The 19,646-nt window shown below is 40.2% G+C and overlaps 1 protein-coding gene across 1 annotated transcript in view; it reads left to right on the forward strand.

The window, feature by feature from the left end:
- The first annotated feature begins 2,785 nt into the window (after nucleotides 1-2,785).
- Nucleotides 2,786-19,646, forward strand: part of ZNF366 (zinc finger protein 366) — a 28,666-nt gene continuing 11,805 nt past the window's right edge. Inside the window, exons 1-2 of the mRNA XM_088536969.1 lie at nucleotides 2,786-2,959; nucleotides 17,518-17,587. The gene's annotated coding sequence lies outside the window, so the exon portion shown is untranslated. The remainder of the gene's footprint in view (nucleotides 2,960-17,517; nucleotides 17,588-19,646) is intronic.

Genomic DNA, 19,646 nt, shown 5'->3' on the forward strand with positions numbered 1-19,646 from the left:
TTGTTGGTTTTTTTTTTTTTTTCCATTTTATTTTTTACATAAGAGAACATCCCTGTCATCATCAAAAAAGCCTCTGAAACAGAATTTATTCACTATTGGGAAAATGGCTGAAGATCCAGCCGGGTCAGATAGACCAGCAATAGTAAATTCCTCCATCCCCACTTGGACCATGACCAACATGTTTTCTTCCTGGACACACTTTTGCCTTATAAGGCTGCCTAGTGGACTGGGGAGCATCCACACTTCAGTGATCTTCATTGAGGCTCAGACTATGGTCATCTGAATTTGTGCCCTTGGATTCATTTTGATCAGAGAACATGAAAGAAGATATAAAAAGATAAAACATCTTCCAGAAACTTTTCTTGAAACAGATGAACGGAACCCTTAAAAGCTTTGTTAAATATCCTAAACACTGACATCCATTATGACTTAGTCTGCAGGACTCTAGAGAGCAATGATTTTGGTCATGCTTCTATTGGTCCCTGGTTGCCAGTCGCATGAGCAGTGACCTTCCATGTTTCAATGCACTCTCCTCCTTGGGCTGTGACCATCTGGCAGCAGCGCTGAGGGATGGGCAGAAGCAAGTCAGGTGCTACCACCCCAAGATTACTCTACCCAGCCTTGGACAGAGCAACCATGCTTGGACACGCACACGCTGAGCACCTGGCGGGCTGCAGAACTGCTGCTCCACCAGCGGGAGCACTGGACGGAGGCAGTTACTCTCTTCATCCTCCTGCTTCCTCCTGCCATGCTCTGAGACCAGGTCAACAGCAATTCTCCAAGGACACACGTTGCCCCAGCTTTGGGAGGTGGAAAGGCAGCTATCAGTGCAGCCTCAGGCAGGCTACCAAAGACCTTACAGCTCCTGCTCCCCTCGCTGAAGGAAGCGCTCTCTACTAAAGCCAGCCTGTCACTAGCTGCCACACGGGTGGCCACTTCCTACTCTTGTGACACTTCTATAAACAAGCGAAATCTGCTCTCTGAAGAGTAAAGTGACATCTGTGACAATGAGGATCCAGTCCTTTGCAGAGTTTCTCCAATGTGTTCCCAATGGAGAGAAAAAAAACATGACGTGATCACAGTATTTAGGGTCTTATTAACCTGGCATATTTGGTAAATGGAAATAAAATAAACTTAAAAAGGGGAAGCTGCTGTTATTTTTAGAATTTATGGTAGTCTGGGAAATCTATTTCAAAACAAAGTCCAACTTTTCTTTCAGCTGTTAAATTGACTCCAGACCATGATACCTTTGTTTGGTTGCCTCCCATGCCTCTGTACTTTCCCTATGTCTCATAGGCACTAAAGCTCTGTTTGACTGAGCTTTCCATTCCTGAGGAAGAATCAACCAATTCTTCATTTATGGTATATTCGCTAAGTGCATAGCATTCTTCTGCTTTTAAATTTATGCCACGTGTTATGTCTTCACTCATTGCAGGTAACCCTAGTTAAGTCTTATCTCCAGAAATCACTCATACCACCTGCTGTGCTCTGTCAACTACTGATGTCCATAAATCAAAGCTCTCAAGGCTGAATATAAAATGAAAGCTTCTCTGGCCAAATCATTGCTAGACTTGTTCTGGAAATAGCACCAGGAACCGTATGAAGGACTCCTGATGCCAGAGAGCTACTTTCAACGTCGGCTTGCCAGCTTATCAATTCTCATTATTGTACAATAAAGGAAATAACAGCCTGGCTTTATGGGAGAGCACACGGGCCTGTCCTTGCGCGAACAATGGCGCTGCAGCATGAGGCCGTTCCCCTCAGCCCTCCCACAGCACACACTGCACCCCCAGTTTACAGGTCCTTGGAAAGAGCATTTTGTTTTACCATCCTTCACAGAGACCCACACTGAACTGACAAGCTTGTGATGAGTCTTAGGTACCACAGCTCCAGGCTGAATGAAAACAACCCTTGTGACAGAGTGAACGCCTCTACTGGAAAAAAATACTGGGATGAAAAGAACTTTGTGGGAAAGAAAAGTAACTACCTACTCTCTATAAGCAGACTTCAATTGATAGAGTAAGCTTGAGGAAAATATACAAGTGAACAAAACACAGTGCAGCACAACAGACTAAATTTATTCCCGGTATTATCTCCCACAGCTGGCCAGTATCTTCTTGTCAAAATTTGTTTAATGGGGAAAGAAAGAAACAATATAAAGGATAAAATGTCTTTGGGAATGTAAAGAACATAGTTTTGATTTGGATTATTCAGGATGTTTCTTATATAATACAGATCTTTGAGATAAATTACTTGTTATTGCAACTTCAGTAGCGAGCTATGATCCTTATCATATTTGTGAAGTCCCCTTTAACTCCCTCCTTTTAATTTGAAAGCATTCTGTAAATACCCAACCTGCTATTTTCTTGTGATCATAGCAAACAAGTTTTAGGGATTTTTGGAGCAAATACACATGCATATACATGTGTGGTTGCTCCTGGTCTATAGTAAAAGTCTGCATTATCTGTACAAGCTTGTGGCTAATTGTTCTGCATGAGATATGAGTGTCTTACTCCTAGTTGCTATCTCGGAAATTCATTTGTTTTAATGTAGTTGCATATAGCAAGCTATAAAGTAGATTTTATGAAGCCAATAATGCAGATATAATACTTGAGGAATTCCTTTTGGTTTGGTTATATTTATTTTTCCAAACATTTTGTTTGAGAGAAAACGAGATTGCTATCTGCTGCTTCCTTATTTTTTTGCAGGAAAGCAAAGGGTTGTTGACTTCCTCTCCCCTCCCTTCCTTCCTTCTTTCTGAAGGTACTGTACTCATCTGAAAAAAAAGAGAACGAAATGATTGTTCCTGTTCTCTTTCTTAAGTCATTTGAAACACTGTCCCTGCTAGTTTTCTAAGGTTACTGCAATCTCTGCACAAGGGGAGAGAGAGAGAGGGAGATTACCAACATGAGCGCAGGTAGAGAGTTCAGGGCAAGATTCCTTCCAGCCTCAACAACTGGTAAGTTAAGTAAAAATGCTTTTATGGTTAACTTTCAAAGTGCAATTGAGAAAAGGTATTAGATAGATATGCATTTAACTGGTAAAAAGATAATCATATGCATTGACAAGCAGTATACTGTGGTATAGATATCTATGGTTGGGTTTTTGGGTATCAGTGATACAGTATGTGATTTAATCAATGACGACAAGAAAATGTTTTCCAGTGGGATTGATAAAACTCATAATGCAATATGCTGTGAATTTTGTGTGTAAAATTTCACTTACCAGAATCTTCTTATGAACTTCACAAACTTTACTGTGAGTCTTTCAGCAATATTCACCGGTCCAATGCTGAAATAAAGAAAGAAGCTGTATCATATGCAAATTGACGTATTTCATATATCATCTGCCGCTATGGAAATTTGCACCAACCTACCAGCCTGTGCTGCAGTGGGAGAAGATCTACTGATATATATATATATTTAAATGGTATCATGTTTATGGTCACGCATGTGGTTATCTCTGCTCATCTGTGTATATGAGTAACCTAGAAACGGCAACATTTAAGACATGTTAAGATAGTTCCAGGTTCTTGCTTGAAAGAAAAAAGAAAGGAGTTCACAATGCATAGTATGCAACCAAAGTCGATCACCAGCAGCAGTTAATAGGATGGACTCAAATGTTATTTACTGTCTGTGCTGTTGTAGATGCCCATAATATCTTCCATTCCGTGGCACATAAAATGAGTAGCCAAATAATACAGTGTTATTTCCCACATGTGAGGAGAAACAAAATAACAGTTTTATAAAGTAGAATGCAGAGGGGCAGAAGAATTAGAACAGGTGACAATTTCTCTCCAGAAGAAATGATCATGTTGATCATCTGAGGATCACCTTGATCACCTTCTGCATGGACTTCTCCTTCCAGCTGCAGCTCTCGGGGCTGGGCTTTCCTGCGGGATGGGCAGCCCTGACCCATTCCCTACCGGGCACCCAGGTTGGACTCAGGGCCCCTCTGCCCTGGCCCTTGCTGAGCAAACCGCCGGCACGGGCTTTTTACCCCCTCTGACTCCAATTCAAGTGGGGCTGTAAATTCGCTTGGCTTTAAGAGCAGCGGATAGATTCTGTCAAAACAGATGAAGGTACCGATTCAAACTAACTAGAGAATTAGGAACAGTCATTTGAAAGTTATGGGACAAAATCCTGGAAAACCACTTTTTACTTAAGGTGAGAAACCAAGAAGTCTTTTAAACATTTGCAAAATGTAAGCCCTGTCTCTGGAAGTCACTAAATGATTCTGTTATGGTATTTTGCTCAACGGCGGCAAAGAATTCCCCTGGCTTGTGATTGCCTGTAGGTTTTGATATGCTTAGTGCAGAAGTTCAGGTGGCCATTTAGGTAAAAGCCAGCTGCAGCATTTAGCTACAGATTTCATTTGTGATGACATTAAACACAAATGCATTCTTTATTTAGACCATGTATGTGATAGATCGTAAAAAGGAGGCGATAGCAAGAGTACATAAATAGTAATACGTAAGTGTATTCATAGCAGGTGGACAAAAGCAGCACATGCTTTTTGTAACCCATTCCTCAACAACGCGTGCACAGAAAATGCATTCTAAAAACAGTGTTTAATAATTTGGTGATAAAAGTAGTCCTTGAACATTGGACTTCATTCTTAGATTTGACCTTTCAGTTTCATTTTACCTTCAAATAATATATATACACATTTTTTTTGAAGTCATATGGAGGTTTTTTTTGTTTTATTTTCACACACTCTCTCTTTCTATATATATATATTCACTGTCTAGGATAACTCTAACATGATTAAATAGAATGGTAAATAAAGCAACTAACAACAGAGACGTCAGGAAGACGAGATTTTTGGCTGTTACTCTTATCTCCAATAGCAGATATTTACAGACAGAAAAGGATATTTTCTGATGTTGGATTTGACTACAGATTCACTACCAGCTTATGGCACAAATTGAATACAAAATGAGTTTTCACTTATTCAATTCAATGTACTGAAAAAATAAAATTTATGGATGCCATAAACCTGGACTATAGAGAGAAGCTATTGTCTGCATTGCTTAAAAGCTTACTACTGCTAAGCTAAAAGCTTTCTTTATATACATAGCACAAGTAAGTAAAAGTTAGGCAGATATGCATTTCTGATTATTTAATATTGGCTAACATTTCCAAAGGTTTATTTGAAGACATTACTTCCACTTTTGTTGTTATGAATTATGATGAATTAAGTTCAAGACAGATTTTGCTTCTGACATGAAAAATAAATTCAAATTTATTTATACCAGTGATGTTGAAAATGGTACGGAAATCACTTGTTGCCCATGGGAACGCGAAGTTAATGAGTTTGCGCCAATAAGCACAGAAAGCAAAGAAGTCTTTTGGTAAAAGTCAGATATCTTGCTGTACTTTGGAACAGATTCTTTAAAGGTAAAATTTAAAGGTTTTGGATGCAGAATGCTGGAGTTGAGTTATATTCCCACAAACATTTCTAATGCAGATTTCTGACCTGAGGATAGTTTAATCCTTGAATTTTAATAAGTTCCTTATTGCTGTTTGCTGGTTCTTTCGCCCAAACACATCAGTATGAGCCTTGCCCTAGGACTGCCAGGAATGGCAAACGGGCACTGGCGGGTGCAGAGCTGCTCGGTGCACTCAGCAGATGCACTGAGCAGCAGCTCTTTCCGATGCTGCTTCTGGTCGTGCCAGAGAGATACCCAGCAAATGGAAGAATGGAAGAAACACAGATGTCTGGATCCTATTAACACTCCCTCTATATGAGGGAGTACTGGTTACTTTGGATAGAGCTTATATTGGCTTCAGTCTTTGATTTTGCAAAACCCACATGATGCAGAAAGACTTCTGTATGAACGGACCACTCCACTCACACAGACAAGCCAGCAGAATTTCAGCCTGAGACACGAAAGCAGGAAACACTGTATAATGTAATAGGCTTTGGGGGCTGTGATGGTTCAAGGGCACAGGTTAGGGAAAGGTTTGTAAGGAGAAATAATCTGTTGTTCAAAAACAATCCAGTTTCTGAGCACTAATGCATGTTCACTGATGTCAGCTAATGAAAAAACTTCCTCCTTCCAATAGACATTGCAAGGGCATGGTAGGTTGCTACAGATAGTAGTAATATTGTTAATTTATTTGCTGTCCTAAAAATTTTATACTCTAACCAAGTTTTTAAAATTAGCTAACTGTTAAAACCAAATGAATTTTTCTTTGCTCAAATGCAGCAGTTATTACTATTTTATGTTCTTCTTTACCACTGCAGAAAACCACCAGAAAGGAAAGAATATCAGCACAGAGAAGAAAGAATTATGGTGGGAATAATACTGCAAACTGTTTCTTTAAAAAGAAACAAAACAAAGAAAAAAAAAGTCTGAAAAAAGATGACTCAAGGCTCAGGGCTCTCTTGTTGAAAAGCTGATATTCTGAAACTAAAAATGAAGCTCACACTGCTGTGGAACTTTCAGTTTGTGGATGATACTCAGATTTTCAGCCAGCCAAGAGGTCTACACTAATATTCAGCAGTTATTTAAAACACTAATTGATCTAGTTGACTGATTTTTCTTTTTATCTATCTGGCAGGGATCAATCTTGCTTGCCTGGCTTATAAAATACTAATGAGCCCAGGAGAAATATTACTTATTTTTTGTTTAATTCCCACCAAACTAAATACCTTTGTGACTCAGTTTTACAAAACAAATGAGTTTACACTAGTGTTACCCTGATCTTTATCAGCAAAAAAGAGCACATTCTAAACCAACAAGGCATTAGAAAGATTTCCAATGACATAGGAAACATTTATTCCAAGTAATCATATACTAAAAGAAGATATTTTCATGCTCTGGAGATTGATGAAAGAAATTATGTGAATATTCGCCTAAACAGTAATTTGTTTTTTTTTTTTTCACTTTCCCTCCTTATTTTTTGCTTCATGAGCTAGAAAGACACATTATTAATTAATGCCTCAATTAATCCCTCAATTAGTGGAATTGAGCGATTCTTACTTTTTCTCCTGTACTTCTTCTCTCCAACTATGAAAATTATAACACCAACACATTTTCCTTTCACTTAGTGGATAGGCGTGAATTCATGTGCATGAATTTTCATTTGGTGTAAAGAAACAACAACAACAAAATCCTCAGGTAGGATAAAAAGTACGTTTCCTGAAACCTTTTGTTCCACTTGTCAATATTCATAAAAATTAAACCCCAAAATATCCAGCCTGACAGTTGCTTGTGCTTATTAGAAACATAAGAATTTGGGAAATGCAGAGAAATGCAAATGATCATTGAATGTGAAGGTTCACCGCATTCAGTTACAAAAATCTACGTGGTGGCTCGAGTCTCATACATTGATAGCATCATTTTTCTCTGACGAATTAGAAAAAGGTGCAGCTGATTTAGAACTGAAAGGAAGGCTCAGAGAAAGGCTTAGTTGTATTTTTAGGTGATGCTGTATTAAAGGAATACTAAGTCAGGCCACCAAGTCATTAACTACGCAGTCCTCTTTCCAGAGAGCTGATGGAGTATGTGAGCCATCTAAATTCTCTGCAAAGGAAGAATTGAGTAGTGCGGGCTCTCCCAACGCGGAGGAATGAAGAGAAGCAGGCGCAGCAGCCCTAGGGTGGGAGCAAACTGCTCTCACCCTTTCCTGAGCAGTGTAGTCTTCCCTAGCTTGAGACAGGGTGCTCCTAAAAGCAACAAGTGTCTTGGCTGGAGAGACAATGAACGACCTACTGTTTTTCAGAGGGCTCAATGTGGGGCATATTGCTACCCCTCTGGAAATGAATGGTTAAAATCTAATACACTAGATTTCAACCGAACTTAAACCCATCTGCCCCAAAGACACCAGAGATGAACACCTTGTGGAAGACAGTCACTATTTCAGGTTTAGTCATCCTTCTGAGGTGCTTTCCAAGGCAGGTATCTCCTTGGTGCTTTGAGCCCAGGAAAAAAAAAGTGTTAGGAACTATTATTTGAAGACATGCCCTTCATATAACACTTCCACTTAGCAGGATATTTTTCTACCCATCTCATTTTTTTTGCAAGCATTTAGAATAAAATCATAATGCAAATAATATTAGGCAGTGAAAAGGAAAGTGATGGCCTATTTTTAGAGTGTCCCTTAGCTTCTAAAGACCTGTTGGAACCATGGGGCAGGCCCCAGCCCAAAGAGCTGGTGCCTCAGTGCAAACCCCTGAAGCCAAGAAGTGTCCTCTATTCAGTCCAAGTTTATTGTCTTGTCAAAGGAATTACAGAAAACTATAGAGACCTGCCTGGGTGAGTAAGTTGTCAACAATGTATTCTTAGGTTTACCAGAAACTAAAAACATCTATGTATAAAGGAACAGGAAGATAACATTTTTCTGCAGCACCACAGCAAGGAATCACAACAGTATGAGCTTTATCAAACAGTTTTTCTGCATGAGGCCCAACTCAGAACATGCATCTACCAAGGTTCCCAGAATCAGCAGTTGCCTCCAGTGAGCATTTTATGAAGACGCTATGGACGCAGTCCCACGTGCCAGAGAAACGGTGCTGCCAGCCCCCTCTTCCATACTTCTCTTTCCCAACAAATATATCAAAATATTAATCAAAGCCTTTTGATCGTAAATATATTAATTCCTTCTTTCCTTTGCTCTTTACATGAGAAGTAAAGAAATGCAATTGAATAGAAGTCACAGGATGCCTTAGGCGAAGGCTCGGGATTCCCTCTGCTGAGTGCGGTTTTGCACCATTTCTGGAAGGTACTCTCTCTGAGTAGAGTATTTGCTTCTCTTGCTATTTACTCAGGCGCAGGATTAAGCTGGGCATAACAGGGGAAGGGCAAAGTCAGAGGGGAAGTTATCTTAATTTACTTCCCTGCAGGCATTTCATGCGATGTGTCAAAATCCCATTTTCACCTGGAACTAAAGAATATTGCTTTTTAAGCAAAATAAACTACATTGATTAAAAAAGTGACCCCCCCCCACCCCTTACCCAAATGCAATGATGAGATGAATCTGAAGGTGACCCTTCTCTGAACAACTAAGAAATATTCTTGTTCAGCTGACAAGGGATGCTTTAACAGCGATGTTATGCTCTGGGAATCCAGAAGGCAGAGCTCCCCAGCCAAAATGCAGACTTACCAAAAGCAGTTTCCTCCCAGTGACCCTAAAATTTCTCTTAAAAGCTTATGCCTCAGTCTGAGGTTATCTCCAGAGGGACTCAATGCCACGGTGTCCTTAGCACAGCACTGCCCTCCCTTGCTTCTCCACTGCAGGCTGCTGAGCTTTTGTCCAGAGGGAAATGCTAAGGCACTACTGAGCCAGCTTAATTGCAAGTGCAAATATAATTAATTGCAAATATAGAAGAGTTTAATAGGGATTAGTTTGTGTTTTCAGCCAAGTAGCTTTTGCAGTATGAAGCCTGCTCAAACATCAGCTTTGTATACCTGACTGACACTGTACAGAAGAAAAATTACTTAGATTTCCCAAGCAACTAGGAAATCATCTGCTAAAAGCTTTTAAGGAACTGGACACTGCTGGCAGACACATTTTTCCCAATTTTGCCAATTCCTGCAAGTTCTTGTGGTAGAGGACACAGCTTACCGGAACGCATGACACAACCGTTTCAACAACCTTCAATTTCACAATGAGTTTTTTGAACTGTGTGAACCAAAGAATTCTAAGTAAAATAAAAACTAAAAGTAAATTCTCGATCCTGCTGGAGGCTAGCAATATGCCTCACATTAAAATAAAACTCGAGTTTCATTAAAAATTACATTTATTTGGAGACTATCATGAAAATTCTCCCACAAAATCGTCTTCTCCGCACTTCTCCAAGCCTATGCACATTGTTTACCTGAGAGTTTGCTTTCAAGGTACCTGTGGTTTTACATATGCATGGGGGCGTACAGGGAGTGCAATTGCTTTCTCATACTTTAATCCCTACGGACCTGGGAGCATGCCAGTGGGCTGGCTGGAAGTGCCCTGCAGCAGCAACCCTTCAAGGCAGCAAAGGGAGGGGAGGAGGCCAGGCCATCTCCCTGGCCTCCAAAGAGGTGATAACGATGTTGGGGCTCCAGGAGGAAGGAAAACTCAATCTATTTCCTTTTTAAAGGTCAGGAATGCCAGTGAAAGGTTTACTTTCAAAACAACACGCCAAGCAGGGCCCTGTGAGGGTTATGGAAGGGTATCCTTGTTTGTTCTAATTCTGGAGGTTCTGCAAAGCTCCATTATTTGCTTAGAAATAATATTACTGCATAGCTCAAACCCCCTCCCTCCTCACTTCCCTCTGTACTGCTTAATGGGTGTGTTTTAGAGGCAGCAAACACTTTGGAGGTGTTGTTTCAGAGACGCCACACTACTTAAGTAGAGCTCTTCTACCAGCAGATCTCTCCTATTTTTCTGCAATTTGTTTTTTGTTCTGGTTACTGACTCTCCTGTAATAGCTGGAAGGTGAAAAAAAAAATCCTAAAACTGCATTAGTCTAATCTGGTAATTTTCCAGAGGAAAAAAAAATATTTAAGACACAGGATTCCTATGGGGACAAAAATACACAACTCCAAATTGCAGTGGCAGACATGGAAGTGGACAGGAAATAGGGACGGAGCGATAGGACTTCTACAAACAATGATTAAAGCAGCTCGGCATTACTCCATACAGGCTGGGCAGATCCACGCTTCCATGCTTTCACCAGAGAGCTCTTTATCTACTTAAGAAAAGGAAGAAATGTATCTTATTGACAACACTTTACAATAGCCAAATTGAGGATCTTCTTAGCTACACGTTGGCTTCCCCATGGTGATTCCACTAGAACAAGCTGGATGATACTGGGAACAGGAGGAGGACAGTCACTTAGTATGAATTAGTGCCATTGCTTAATCGAGTCACTAAATTGGATTTCTAGTAAGGGTAGGGTCAGGTTGTGTCTCCAGCTGGCCTGCTGGCACTAATTAAGCCTGCACACTCAGAGCGCTGATACAATATGTGCTCTGGATGTCACCATGCTGGCAGGTCTTGTCAGACCTGGAGCTGAGTAGGGTCTAGAAACTCAGCACATCTATGCCCAAATCTCCTGGGGGACCCAATCATAGAATCATAGAATCCTTAAGGTTGGAAGGGACCTTTGGAGATCATCTAGTTCACTCCCCTGACATGCAGGGTCACCTAGAGCACGTGGCACAGGACTGCGTCCAAGTGGGTTTTGAAGATCTCCAGAGAAGGAGACTCCACAACCTCTCTGGGCAGCCTGTTCCAGGGCTCTGTCACCCTCACTGTTAAGAAAATTTTCCTTAGGTTCCTCTGGAACTTTTGGTGCTTCAGTTTCTGGCCGTTTCCCCTAGTTCTGTCAGTGGCCACCACTGAAAAGAGGCCAGCACCATCCTCCTCACTGCCTCCCTTGAGGTACTTATAGACACTGATTAGATCCCCTCTCAGCCTTCTCTTCTCCAGGCTGAACAGGCCCAGCTCCCTTAGCCTCTCCTCATAGGGCAGATGTTCCAGGCCCCTGATCATCCTCATAGCCCTCCTGCACACATGTGTATATGAAGCTGAATAGCATCAAATTCAGTGTAGAAAAAGTAACAGTCACAAAGTGGGAGATCCATTTCCTTCTCCAAAGTATTCAAACCCACTAAGAGGGGGCCCTCACCCAGGGCAGTGTGGACAACCCTGCTCACCCTATGCCATCGTACAGCCAGGAATACAAGTATCACAGAAAGCAGGCAGACCGAAATTGGATGGGATAGCAGATAGTTCTAGACTTCAACCACTCTAGAAACAGGTTTGGTCCCTTTATAGAAAAGTCTTTAGTTAAATGCTTCACCTTCCTGAGTGACTGCACTTGTCACCAGGCTCCAGCCAGGCTCCTTCAGGTCATTCTCCCTTTCTCTGCAGGGCCAAGTCTCCAAAAGAAGCGACTCGGGGTCCCACTCTTAGGGGCTGTGTGCGAGTGAAATGGCTTGGAGCAAACACAGATTTCAGAGGACCTTAAGAAGAGGAAAGAGGGGTTTCAGGGTGAGGAAGGTTGGGGAGTGTGCAGAAGGGCACTTCTCCCTCTGCTCCTCCACAATGGAGCTCTCACTGGCTTCTCTTCTTACCCCTGGAGGTGGCCAACCATCACTCAAAGATACCTTGTTCCTCCAGGACAAAGCTACCTATCTGCACACACTCCTTAGGCTTTCTTGGATTTTTATATAACCAATCTTTTACCCAGTTCATCCTTCATGGAAGAGAAAAAAAAAAGTCAGAGGTCTACACCTTTCACTCAGGAAACTCCCAGGCCACAGACAGCTAGAGGTTTGAAGGTCAGTCTGGAAAGTTATCACTGTGCTCTTCCCTAGTTTGTGCAGTCTCCTCGAGGCCTCCACTTGTAGCCTGGAGTAACATAAATGTCAGACTGAGCTGATAAGGCTGGCTTTGCATCCTCCAGCACTTCACTGTGAGGCTGCTCCTAGCAGGTTGCTGGGGAGAGAAAGAGAGAGGCAAGAGGCTGTCCCTGAGCCTATGCTGCTGTGGGAAGAGCTGGAGCAGCACTGGGATGTGGACCTAGAGGTAAAGATCTGCCAGCAAATGGCTCTCCCCTTCTTGCATCCTAATGTAACCTTGGGGTAGACTCTTGGCAACAGGGAACCTGGAATGCAGAGGTGTTTCAGCCAAGACACTTAATCCTTGTCCCCTTAGATATTGCAAGCCCAGATGTTCTGCTGTGCCCTGCAGGCTCCCTCCGTAAGGAACTTTGCTTTGGGGTGAGGCTGCAGAAAGAGGTAAAATTTCAGAGCCTCTGGGCTTAACATCAAATCCACCTAAGCACCTGGACATCCTTGGGGTTTCAAAGAAGGATCCTGCAGTGACTCTTCATCATCCAGGTTAATTACCCTGTTGCTGAGCATGTTAGTAGGTAGAATAGGGAAGCAGAGAGGGAGTGAGCCACAGATAAAACAGAGAAGTGAAGACGGAAGGAAACATAAGAGAAGAACTAAGAAACTCACAATGAGGAAGAAAAAAAACAGAAAGGAGGATAAGGAGAAATTATGAGCCAAAAAATAGCAAGCATAAACTAGACTCAAAGGCCACTTCAAATCTATATTGAAATCACTAAAGATGGTCCACGAGGGAAAAACAGTGTCTGAGGCAGTAATAATAAAGCCTTACTGCAGATGTTAGGTCCCACCTCCACCCAACCGGGAAACATCAAAACCATGGGAGCGACAGCAAACTATTTTGCCAGCATGATGACAGAGCATTCATACTGGAGGAAAGAGTTACCTACCAGGCAATTTTCTTTATGCCTAATCAACATCATATTGCAAAAGCAAATTATGCCACAACCCTCTCTATAAACACACCTGATGCAGCCAAGAGCACCCCGAGCTGGTGAAACAGCTTTGGCCTTTCAAGAGAGAAAATGTCAGAGTCCAGTTTAACATTTCAAATTATTATCAAAGCAAAAAGGATGTCTGAGTTATGGAAAGGTGACTGTGCATTCATTTTGATATTGTTTTAACTGTTTTCTCTACTACAAGGAAAAAAAACTCCTGTAAAATGCTTTCTTGTTCCCTGAAAACTGGGCAGAAAAAGAAATTTCATGTATATCCAGGATGACCCCAGAGGCAAGCTACTTCTATGGACACCGTAGGCAAGTGGGTGGGTTTCTCAAACTTATGCATCTACCAGCTAAAATAATAATAACAGTAAAAATATGCAAGTTAAAATGTTAAACTTGGGAAAGGCAAAGACGGAGCTCACAATGCATGGGGAGAGTATTTCTCTTGCTGCAGAGATTTCTTTGAGAAGACCCTTTTCTTCATATTGGTATCACCTCTCAGATCATATAGCTGCAGCTACACTGCTACAAGAAGTTTTTAGAGCCTTGGGAATATCCAAAATGCCTAAATGTGAGCTTGAAGCAAAGAAAGTGTGTGTTCAAACAAAATCTACTGATGGAAAGAAAACAAAGTGTTATTTAACAATATGAGATATATTTTAAAGTTGATTGCTATAGTAATTGTTTTACTGTGTCATGTTAAGCTGTTTAAATCTGTCAGAGTTTTTTTAATCAATTAAGTTTACTAGGTGTGCAATTATACATTTTCCATTAAGTTTGTCTACAAAGTTTATCTTCTGCTAACATATTACCCCAGGCTATCAGGTATTTCTTTCCATATGTGTACAATATATTTCTCAAAAGTATCAAATTATGGCTTAGATGGAGTTATAGTTCAACGGACAACCAAACCCAGAAAAAATGATTTGGAAAATTATGAAGTCTCTCTCCAGCGACAGACTTTCCATAAGGTTTAGTGAGCTCTAAATTATGCCTTTAGAAGTGTTACCAGTATTGACGACTTACTATATATTTGCTGAGAAACAACTGTGGGTTTTTTGTCTGGAAAGAAGCCTTATCCTGAAGCCAAATAACAGTAGATAAAGGTAATTTCCCAGGGAGAAGTGAAAAGATACCCACGTCCTCAGTACTACTATACTTATGCAGGGAGAAAAGAAATGGTCTTGTAGTTCTCAATTTCAGTCATTCCAGATCATTTTCACAAATAATAGTTTACTTGTTCTCAATTCCAATTCTATTTGTGATGGTAATCCAGAAAGGGGAAGAGAAAAATATATGGCAATATGTTTATCTTGATAATGTTCTCCATTTAAGCAGATACATCTGCCTCATAAAGACAGGAGACTAGGCTTTATCTGAGAGGGCAATTAAGTGGATGCTTAAGGCATGGACTTCATTTGACACAAGTTCTACATGTATTTGAGCCAGACAGAAAAAAAATGCATGCAGAAGTGTTATTGAAAAGATTTGATTAAATTGCATAAAGTCCCAGCTCTGGCTGTTTCCATTTAAGGCTTCCTCAATACATGTGTCTCCCCAGTCAATATGTGCACCTATTGATTTTGGGTACCTTTTCTGAGTCCCTGCTTATTTTTGCAACGTAGTTGCATTTCTGCCTGTGCTCAGAAGAAAAAGCTTTTTCTTCATTTAGAATGAAAATCAAATCTCTTGGGTAAATCTCAAATAATGCAGGATAAGGACTTAAAGGGTGATTTGGAAATAATAGGTCTATGTTAATGGAGTCTTCTTTTCAAATTTACATGCTTGAAAATGTGGTTATGATGCCTGGAGAATATGGATAAAAAACACACCTTGCGCAATCCTCTCTGAAGAATAATGCAGCAGGGTTGAGACTGATTTTGGAGATGTTCTGGTTTGGATTTGAAGGTGATTTTTGTGTTTCCTGGCCTCCTCTAATAGCTCAAGGCACTCAAGTCAAAAGAAAATAAAATGCCTCCATTAAAAAAATAAAACAAAACCAACAACAACAAAATAAAAATAATCTTTTTTTTTAGAGATTAATCCAAACTAAACCAAAGTCTGACAGTATCAGTTATGAGTTCACTAAAAAATACTTAAGTTACCAGGGATAAATACATTCATATTTGTACAATATTTATTGGATTTCAAATTCTGACAAATACCTCAAACCAGTCTAGGGAATTCTATAGGGAATCTAGCAGTGCTTTGCTGCTAAAGGGAGATGAATTCAGCATAGTAAAGCCCTTTCAGTTAGATCCTGAGGCTGAGGCAAGTTTTACATAAAGAACGAATGAATATAAAAACTAAGTACAGACCTCAGTGTTCAATTCAACAGCTGTATGACTGTATATATTAAAAAAAAAACGAAGCCTAAACTACAAGATGAATTGAATGAAAGAGATCCTATAAAATCTATTATTACAACCATAACCACTTCTAAATAGTTTACAATGAAAAGTTTGAAAAAGCAGCCAAGTCACTGACTGTTCAGGAAGAGAGTGAAGCTTCCCACCTGCTCCGCTTTGGCTCAGGAAGGGAAACAACATGGCATTCTTCACTCATCCTCAACAGATCCTACACACAGACAAGCACTTACAGCAATAAAGAAGCATAAATTCTCTCCATACAGATGCCAGTATTTCAAGCCCCAAGAGGAGAGCAGAAACGCGTTCTCACAGTGCAAACAGCTATGTTTCTGAGGTCCCACATGCTCACTTAAACATGGATTGTCTCCTCCACATAATTGCTCAGCCTATACTTTCCCCTATTTCATATTCTGTTGAAATAGCAAGGCCAGGTGCAAACTTTGTCCCAAACTAGTCTGGTTCCCCCTGTCAGTGGGCACTTATCACTTTGACTCGTCCTAGTCTCATTTCTGCTTTTACCACTATGTTGCCCAGGAGCAGAATTGGCAGGACTGGAGTTTAAGCTGGAGCTACATGTATGTAACCCCACATTCATGCTGCTGCACTTATATTTATTCCCATTCAATAGACGGGCAGCACCTCTGCACGTGAAGCAGGACCTCAATTCTGCTGAAGTCTAAAGAAATTTTGCCATTGACTTCGGTGGGGAATGTTAACTGTGCACAAAGCGGAGAACATGTCTTAGCACGTTTGATTTACATCTACGAACATGAAATACGACGACTGGAAACGAGAAAGTAAATGGTGACATATTCCATGTTAAACTTTTCCTCTTTCGTGGAATTTAATTCTATAAAATTAGTTTCTGCAGCAAGATTCTGTTCTGAAAATACTTCAACAACTATCTGAAATAACTAGAGTCTTTCTTTTATTTTCTGAAAGGGGAGGGAGAAGGTTGATTTGTGGCTCTTTTTTAAAAAAAGTCTCAGAGTGTATTCCAAATATACTTATTTACATAAAGAGAAAGAAACTGTGGATGCCTGTCTGGTCTAAGGAAATTAAACTTATATAACCTCTGAAGTTCTAGATCTAGGATTTTTTACAATATAAGTACCAAAGTAGCATGGAAAGTTCTGTCTCGGTGAGCTTTCCAGACCAGGTTTTCAAAACTGAATAGCTGAAATAAGTGCTAAATGATAAATGCTGTATTTTTAAATGTCTATCAAGATTTAAATTAGACTTGGTGTTTGGAGCATACATTATTGCCCTGCATAGCACTTCTATCTTAAATAACTAGGTGCTGGAAAAAGAAAGTTTTAAGTCAAAATGTTTCCGAGAGATACTTAATATAAAAATCATTTGTTTTCTCACTTACAATGAGTAGTAAGAGACCAGCTACTCCAAAGTCAGACAGAACAAAATTAATGGGGAAATGTGCTATTGAAAGTGTTAAAGTTCTCTACTGGAGTTATTTAAAGCAGAAGGGACTCTTTATGTATCAGGCAACTATTTCATGCACATTGATTAAACATGGAATCTTTCTTAGAGTTTTATGATAACTCATTTTTTTATGGAATAAAGTTATGATCAAGATGAAGATCGTGCCTCCATGGAAATTATCATGGGTTTGCTACCAACCTGAAAGGACGTTAGAACAAAAGCAAGATTTAACCATTCCTCAGTTAATTTCTGTATCACTGGATTTGATAGATTGAAGAAAAGATAAAGAACAACAAGGTGATCCATAGTTAGACTAAATCTATACTTTACCCTGTTTAGGTTCCCTTCAGTCTGATTATACAGCACATTTGTGACTGTGCTGGTCACTGACTGTTTAAAGATGTTCTTTCCCTTGCAGGCTCAGTCCCACAATGCGTGTAGCCAAGGACTGTGGGATAAAAGCAAGCCTTCATTGAAAGCAAATAAAGGTTAGTAGCGCAAGGAATTTCTTCTCATCAATTTCAAACAGTTCTATAGTCTCTGCCATGACTTCATGATAGATAGACTGAAATCAGTCATTTCAGATAGACTGAAATCTTGCAGCAGCAGCCTCTGGAAGAAGGGAGGAAGTGGCAGCTAAGAGACAACAGAGCAATTAGCCACAACTCCCTGTCACTTCTGTGCATTTTGGCAGCATTTCAATAATCTAACAAAGCCACTGAAAATATAGCCTGACTCTAAATTGCTACTGGCTTTCTGAAGCATTTTACACTTGTTTTGCTGAGAAAGAATCAGACACATAAGATGAAGGACATTTGAGGGACAGATCATGCTGTTGAGGGAGGATTCAGATGTACAGGTACATTTTATGTTCAGATTGTATGAGTTTAACATTGCTTAAAATGAATTTTTAAAAAAACACATCCTTTTGAAAAGCACTGAAGTTTTTCTGACAGTCAAAAGATTCCCTTCCTCTGCTCATTTTTATTAGCCAGACCTTATTACTCAAAGAGTAATTTTTATATAGACATAGATATAGATATATACTGGCAATCTGAACTGGGAACTGAAAGTCGCACCCTGATATAGCTATTGGACAGTTATCTCAGTTTCTGACTGAGATACTGAGGCTTTTCTAGGCTCTTGCACTCTCACAAGTGCTTCTCAAATCCTACAATTTTCTCTTCAATTAATATTCCATTTTTCTGTATTTCCCATTACCATAACTTTGTCCAAAATTTTCCATCTTAAAGTTCTCTCACTGAACCATTGGCTTTACCCAGCATCTCAAAGACAATTCCGGATCTATCTTATTAAATAGGAATGACATTTTTGCGAGCAGGTTTTTAAGGCACCTTCTCTTGCTCATAGCCTAGCTAGGGTGTAGGGATCATCTTTTCTCTGTCTTTAGAAGCAGGTCTATCCAGTATGGGGCTTCCTAAAAAAAGAAACAGGAGTGTCTATAGTACTCTAACCATCTTCAAGCTCTCCACCCAGTTTTTCCAAGAATGGTGGTATAAATAGTACCAACGTGTCAGAGGTGGCAGAGGGAAAATGTGTCTAGTTTTCCAGCCCAAGTTCCCCCTGCTTGCACAGATGCACTGCCTGTACACACGCACACATTCATATGAAGTACCCCTAGAGAGCCAAAACAAAAGGTGGGAGTCTTATTTAAGACAAAGCAAAACTCATATCCAATATTTCAGCTGAACTCCAAATTCAGGAGGAGTTCCTGGCACAATCAGAGGAACACAATATTTCGCCAGAGAAGTTCATTGCTCTGCCTTGTCCCAGGGTATTGCTGGAAAGGATCTAGGACTTCTCAGGTGTTAGTTACTCCAGAGAGATGAGGGGTTGCTATATTTTAGCTTTGCAGTCAGATTTTTCCTCCTTTTTAGATTAAGTCTAAAAAACTGAATGGAGTTCAGAGAGTGGTTAAAAGCCTTTCCTTCCCCAAATCTGCCAGGTAAATATCTCTGAGCTTAAAACAAAGAAAATAAATTAATCCCCACATTCTTATTACAATACAGAGTGAGAAAAGCCAGGAAGCACAGCACAAAACCTGATGGTACACAGTGTCCTTAGATCCGTTGGCCATTGTTTTCTCTCACAGCAGCACATGTTAATGATACAAAGAAGCTTAAATTTTTTTGGCTTTGACTTTCCATGTCATAGCCATAATAAATGTGCACCTTATTGTTTGTATTGCCATATCCTTTAGGTGCACCGCCAACTTCTAGAGCCTGAGCAGGCACAGCCAAGGACAGGATTTTGCCCACAGATAGCCTGGCTGAATTAAATTAAGCACAAATGTTGCCATACAGATTAATCTGGTAAGTAGTGGGTCTGTGTTTATACTGCAAAGCTGTTGTAGGAGCCAAACTTGATATAACCCACCAATTCTACCATAGGAAGAGTAAAACTGCTTTGTTTTCTCCCAGCCAATTTTTTTCTGCTTTAAAGACTTACACCTTACATGTGTCTAATACTGCCTTAGTTGCACGTAACTAAAACAAAACAAAACACAACCTTGAAACCAATAAATGA

Source organism: Tinamus guttatus, unplaced genomic scaffold (assembly GCF_059628265.1).
Source record: "Tinamus guttatus ecotype Peru unplaced genomic scaffold, ASM5962826v1 Tinamus_guttatus_pri_ptg000711l, whole genome shotgun sequence".
Taxonomy (NCBI): domain Eukaryota; kingdom Metazoa; phylum Chordata; class Aves; order Tinamiformes; family Tinamidae; genus Tinamus; species Tinamus guttatus.